Source organism: Argiope bruennichi, chromosome 7, assembly GCF_947563725.1.
Source record: "Argiope bruennichi chromosome 7, qqArgBrue1.1, whole genome shotgun sequence".
NCBI lineage: Eukaryota > Metazoa > Arthropoda > Arachnida > Araneae > Araneidae > Argiope > Argiope bruennichi.
The window spans coordinates 98,534,792-98,542,296 of NC_079157.1; positions in this window are offsets into that span (position 1 = coordinate 98,534,792).

The window sequence follows — 7,505 nt, forward strand, 5'->3', positions numbered from 1 at the left end:
GCAGATGCAAAGAGAAAGCGACTCCTCTTCGTACACTTCTAGCTTAAAATCATGCAATCAAGTGGGTGGGTCGATTTAACCAAATCTGGCTGTAATTACGCTAATTATTTAACACTCGGCACAGCAGTGTACTCAAATTAAGATTTTTTAAAAATTTGCAACTGTGATTTACAAATTTTTTAGAACTGATGAAAAAAATATGTTGATGAATTTCAACAAATATTTTCGAATCCAAAATAATTAATCTGGGAATATCAATTATATATCCCAATTTGTACCTCAAGATACATATAGGTCTTCAAGTTGCAGCTATTTTGCTATTTGATCATTTAATCAAAAAATAAAATTATATTAAAATCTTCGATGTATTTTGAAGCATTCTAGTTTTACATTTAGTTTTACCTTCGTGACTAGAGAAACGGTTCATATCGATTTCAAAATTTTAGCCCAGAAACGAGCTGTAAATAAATATATAAACAAGGAACAAAAATGTAACATTTTTTCCCTCGAGATTTTTTTTTTATTTCGAACGTGGTTAAAACCATCCAATTGATAAATTTTTATTTACAAGCTTTACGCATCTTTAAAACCTATTTTTTAGCTCCTTGGGGGAGGGGGGAAGAGAACTGTTTATATTCTATTCAAGAATGATTTCTATTCGAAAAATGCCACTTCAGATTCATGCCACTTCACTTCGTATTCGCCCCTTCAGATTCATGCCACTTCACTTCGTATTCGCCCCTTTAGATTCATGCCACTTCACTTCGTATTCGCCCCTTCAGATTCATGCCACTTCACTTCTTCAAAAATGCCACTTCACTTCGTACCTTTCTGTTCCAGTAATAAAATGAATTAATCTTAACGTGGAATATGTGCACAAATTTGTATTTGATATGCAGTTGCACAATAATTTTCTATTTGAAATTAAAAAGGATTACCTGAAGAAACATTCTTTTTAATTCATTCTAATATTGAACATCGAACAGTAGATTAATTCTTGATTTTACAACTTAAAATTAATTGGAAGAAATCTATTAGTAAGAACTCGAATTTCCCAATTTTTTTTTTTTATTATGGGGAACGTTTCAGTTCCTTTAGTTCAAAGAGGTGCTTTTAAGACACTATAATTGGTTTTAGCTTCCATTTATGGAACTACATAAAATAGATTACATTTGGAAATCCTCTTTACATTAGCGATATCAATCGTGTTGCGTGAAAGGAAAATGTTCATTAACCAAATTCATTTTCATGAGTCATCATACTCATTATACTGAAGACACAACAAGGTTTGAAGCAAAAGATTGTAAAATTCATTCCATGAAAATATTAAATTTGTGGGCGAATAATTGAGGCAGCAATAGGAAAACTGTTGAATTACAGGAGTGCAACAAAGTCCGAATGATTTAATATCGTTCGAAATTCATGTACTGATATATAATATTGGCGAAATTCAAATTAAAAAATAGATTTTTTATCAACTAATGCTTTACTTGTGCAGTAAGAAACGTAATATACGAATAAGTGGTTTGTATATACAAACATGCACAACACATAAAATTTTGATCGATTTCATATTAGAATACGCTTGGCAATATGGTTTTGTTTATTTCATTGATTGTTATTCTGATATTCAAAGATGAGCAATAAAATTCCTTTTTATTTTGTTTTAGATGGGGCTGGAGCAAAGAGGATTCACTTTGCTGATGAGTCGATTCATGGGCCGGTATGTGTGAATTGTTCGTCATTAGTCTTAAAATTTTCGTGCACTTTTATTTTAGAAATAGAAATGTTTGCTACCACTTTTTTACACTTGTAAATGCATCTCAAAACAATAAAGAAGAAATGGTCTCGATGTAATTGTTTCCTCTTTGTTGATTTTGTGAATGGAAACCAATTGTGCTATAAAATTGTATAGGCTATATAATACGAACTTTTGTTTTTGTAATTAGCAATAAATCTTAATTCTTATATATAATGTAAATTTAAATTGAAATAAAGATCCCTTAATATTTAAACAAATCTTGAACTTTATTTAGTCTACTTTTATTAAATATATTTGACTTTACCTCTGTAAATGTTCAATACATTGAAAGGGCGGGCTGAATTTTAATTACTTTGAATTGAAGTGGCTTATATTTATTCAACTGAACAGTTTTAAATCTTCAAGATAATTAAGTAAACCTTCTACAACTTCGGAAGATTTGATAGTGTAGAATCTAACTTGCATTGAATTTATATCGAATAATTTCCTTTTTAAGTTGCACTACTGTGACTTATGACGATTGACATTTTTATAAGTTTACCCACTAGATTACTTTACCTTGTTTTTATTTAAAAAAAACAATTGAAATATTACAAGACATTTGAGAAGTTACTTAATTATATTTACAGGCAATTTAAATATAACAAGCGGGTTTTTATTCGTTACATTAAAAAAATTATAACTAGAAATAAACAGCTTAATGAAAAGCGGGGATACTTCATACTTTTTTAGTATACGCATTATTTTTGCATGCACGTATTTTGAGACATAGTAACAAACCCTTTTCAATGCTTTACAAATGTAATGACAATAAAGGTGTTGGGGGCTCATTTTATATAATTAGCAATATTAGAACGTATAGAATGCTTTAACTCTTACCAGGCCGTGCAAGCTTTATACTAATGGATCGTTTGAGGGTCGGTCCCTTTTTTGAATAAGGAATTCGAAATGTAAATACAAGTTTTCTTTACTAGTAACGTGCTTTACATCCTGCACACCTTTTTTTAAAAAACTAATTGGCTTATTAATATGACTTCATGGCCGGAATAGAAGTGAAAGGTTTGATTCAATCAGATGCAAGATATCGCAATTGAATAGGTTCATATGGGTGAGCAAAAACTAGGAGTGAAACTTTCACATCTGCTACTCCCAATCAAAGAGATAAAAAAAATTGCATTGTGATGGTTTCAATAATCGAATATCTTCTAATTACCCTTATTCCCAACTTCCATCTATCCCTAGAAATAAGAAGGCGGTAAATTTCTAAACATTATACTATGATTTGTTAGAGTAATTGGCGTGGAAGGGTTTACTTCTAATTTCATGCAATCAAAAATTTTACGGATTTTTCATATTTGTTGGAATAATGAGCGTCACATCCCCTCTGTTATGGAAGGGTAAGCCACTTAACAGATGACAAAGATCTGGATAATTTTGCTGATATTAAATTAAATTCTAAAAAAAAAATAGCATGCCAAATTTCAGAAAATTCCTTTTGAAGAATATAAATTTCAAAATTCTGAAGCTTGTGAAAAATAGGAATTTTACCTATAATGAGATCGAATTTCAAATGGGTAACTTTCGTGAATAATTAATGACCGCTGTTTAACCGACTATAAATAATATCTTTCTCGGATAGATTCCCTGATAAGCATATGCAAATGATTGGCGACCTTCAAATATACAATAGATCACTAATATATCGAATTAAAAAAAATTTCAAAAAAGCGAAATTGTAGCAAATTGAAGGATGATAAAAATGAAAAAACTGTTAAGTTAAATGAATTAGGAATATTTCAAAAAGGAAGCATAGCAATACCGCCCAAGTGGGGGTGGGAGGGACTATACTACTGTTTCTCAATCCATTATGCTTTTAGGTGGGATGTTTACATTACTCAGTGCAATAATTGGGGATTTGATTTCACTTTGAGGATCTTTGAAAGTCTGGTCAGCATCTTGATTCGCCTTGTATAGCATTCTTTTCATGTAGATTATGGAGATGCGGTAAACGTTTTTCCTTCTATATGAACTGACGAAATTTAAATTTGTGAATACAAAGCTTGAAAGATTTAATTCTAATTTGGGAAAGATTTATAGACCATACTCAAACGTTATTTTAATCCATTGAAGCACTTTTGGAAATTCGGTTGTAGCAAAGAAGTTGTCTTGAACAATCATAAATTTTATTTGACATACAAATATAGAGGATGGTTTGAATCATTAAATTGGAATCTCGCATTAATAAATGATAGCAGTTTTTTACGTTTTAAAGATATTTTCTAGAAACGTTCATTAATGGATTCAATATTTGTTTGCGTTTTGAGTGAATGGTTCGACGTCCATGGCTATGAATTCAGTACACATTCATTTCATAAGAGGAAGATTCTAGACAATCTTCTACGCGTGCATTAGAAATATTAAGCACTGCGGATAAATGAACGGTAAAATTTTAAGAATCGTTAAACTTCGGTTTGTGATGTCAAGTTTTTCGTTCATATATGGATAGATACTTACGTTTTTTCTTCCCTTTTTTCTGCTCAATAACAATATATATTTCCTGAATGATTCCTACAAAAATAAATGCGTATTCTAAATGGTTATTTGACTATTTTTCACATAAATTGGCAACACCTTTGAAATGTTTCGAGCTTGCTGAATCTCAGCTCTTGTAATGCAGATTCTATTGAAAATGATTTAATCGATTTAAATTTGGATTGGAACTTAACAAAAAAATTCGGAGCTTTTATGTTCAACCTTCGGCAGAAGAATAGTTTTGTCAACATCACGACTTACACGATATAAGAATTTTTATTTGAAGATTAATTGGCATAACATTATCATTTGTATCAAAACTGATACTTTTATTGGCTATTTCCTTAATTCTTCAAAATATTGTCTATTGCATTCTTTACGCCGACATTTAGACAAGAGACAAGTTTACTTTTCTAATATTTTATGTTCTGTTAAACAGATGTTGATCGTATAACCTCCAAAAGAAAAATAAGTTAGTCTTCGACACAAGCATGTACAAATTTCCTGTCCACTTTCCAGATATCGAAAATGGAATCATCGGATCAAATTTTAAAATTTTTCATGTAAACTAAATGGAAATCTAGAAAAGACTGTAGTGGTTATTACTAATCGAAGATGGTATAGCTTTAAGACATCTCTAAGAATCCTAAAACTTCCATAAGCTCAGTGTTTTAAAAGACCAGATTTTATTCATAGTTTTTAAAATCTAAAGGGTAAAGAATGTAGATGCTATTTCCATTAATAAATCGTGAATTGTCTGCTTTTTCTTGTTTACTCCAGAATCAAGTCTTCAGTTTAGAGTTGCGGCTATGTATTTGCTCTCCTCGAGTGCAATATTTAACTATTATATTAAATGGAATCTAAAAGAATCCTGTATTCCCCCTTTTGGCTTTTTTAGAGAATATTAACCCGCACGGATTCGCTATGAATGTTACCCAAGTGAAATTCAGAATAATGATAATGGTATCGCTATAGGGTTTAGACAATCAAGTTTAAAAGAAAAAAAAACGAAATTGAAGACTTTACGGGGGAATGAAATCTCTCTCCAAAGATATTGGAATTTAACTTGTATATAACACCTTGCTAATCCCTCTCTCGGGAGCTTATCTTTTGAGTGTATTCCTCGTACTGAGTTCCCAGAAATGTTTTCTTGTATCCCAAGAGGTTTGTTGTTCTTTGGCAAGCACTAGTGCCAAGTCCTCTGGTTGCTCTAGCGATTCTCCTTTTCTTTTTATCTTCAGCGTTTCCCAACTTAATTTATAAAGTTGGCATATCATACATAATATGCGTTCTTTTTTTTGTTTAACTTCTATTTAATATGGGTTTGGATGACGAAGCTTTATGGCCAAAGTAGGATCCCGGTTCCTTGTTCCTTTGGTCCCTGTTGCTTCTTAAATCGGTTTGTAGGGGTCGAAGCCGCGTTTTTAGCCTCTATTGGCAGGTGGTACATTTTCTAGGAAATAAGGAAGCAGTGCTGGAGGGTTGGGCAACTTCTCGATTTCCAGCTTACATTCAGCGGTTTAATTCAGAATTGATTTTAGTCATGGTTTGGGGAAAATAACATTAAGGAAAAATATTATTAGGAATAACATTAGGAAAAATATTATTAACATTGACATAGCTACTAAAATTGTAACAAGTCATATTCTAACAGCTGCTGAAAACTCCATTCCCAAAACGTTTGGTAAATCCCCTATATTTCGGAAACCATGATGGGACAACATATATGCCGAAAATAGTAAATTAAAGCTTAGAATTACTATTATCGTTAACCGGTAACTGATTGCATAGTTCTTAAAGCAATATCAAGCAGTAACTAGCAGAAAGAAACGTCAAATTAAAATGAGTGTTTTAGAAAATTAAGTTAAATACGATTCAAAATAAGGCAGTATGGGGAAATGTTCACAAGTTACAAGGAAAATGTAAAATACGCCATTTAGTATCGGTTCTTGTTTTTAATGAAAAAAATATGTTGAAAAAAAAAGCGCATAGTAGAGACGCATAGGTGAATCTTTTAATAAAAACTATGAAGTGCAGAATACTTTCCCAAGAATTTATAATACGCAAAAGACTTGTGGAAGGATTGCTGTATTTTATAAACTATTATTCAAACTCAGAAATAAATAACGGCTTTTTCGCTATAGTTGAACTTAAAATATCTATGAACAAATCACACCTCGGATACCCTGGCCCAGATAAAAAAAATTATAATTTGGTCAAGATTCTGAATAATATATCCTGACATTCTTTTAAGTCTTATATAATTTGGCTAAATACTTACCAGATGTATGGCGCTGAGCAATGTTATTCGACTTCCCGATCATGGAAAAGAACCCGTACACACTTGCATTAACAAGTTACTCATGAAAACTGAATGGTGAGAAAGGCCAACTTTCATTTCATACACTGCATTAAAAAATCTGGTTTCTAATCAAATGTTCATAGTGGGTTTCGATCTGGCAGAGGCACCACTGATATTTTAATGCTAAAAACGTCTTTGGACATTCTTTTGTGGTAAAATGCATTTTCTCATTTTTTTTTCCAACTAGGATTAAGTTTAGGACAGGACAGGGCTTGAAGATGTGGCATTTTAGAGTTTGTATAGCCTGTTTTCTAGGAAACTTGCCAGCTTTTATAAATAAACGACTTTCACCTGATAAAAGTATTTAAAGTACGCATAAATTTTTATCGAGCTTTCCGTAGTATGAGGGCGTTTCAGGGAAGCCTTTAATATGTAAATTTATCGAATCAGAAGGAATTATTCTTCAAATACTACAATACGCGTGCGATTTATTATATATACATGATTAAATCTGAAAGGAAAATGTGCCAAAATTATCGAATCATCTGAAAGTACTGCGAATGCTACTTGGAGTCCAGATTTTCAATAGCCTTTATTATTAGTCTTATTTTATCGCATCGACTATAGCTTCAGTTTCTAAATCTGCAAATACTGAATGTAAAAGATAAATTTTAAAATCAATTGCAGATATAGGATCCTATTCATTATTTTACGACTCAGATTTTCTTATCGCGAATCTATCAAATAATCTATATATCATTTGCAAAATACCATTTTACGATTTATGACAGAAATTTTCTCTGAAATGTTTTAAAATAAAAAGAAAGTGTGAGATACCTATCCAGGGTAAAGTTCCAAATCCTTTATTCGGGACATTTCAAGTATTCTAATCAATCCATTATTTGGACA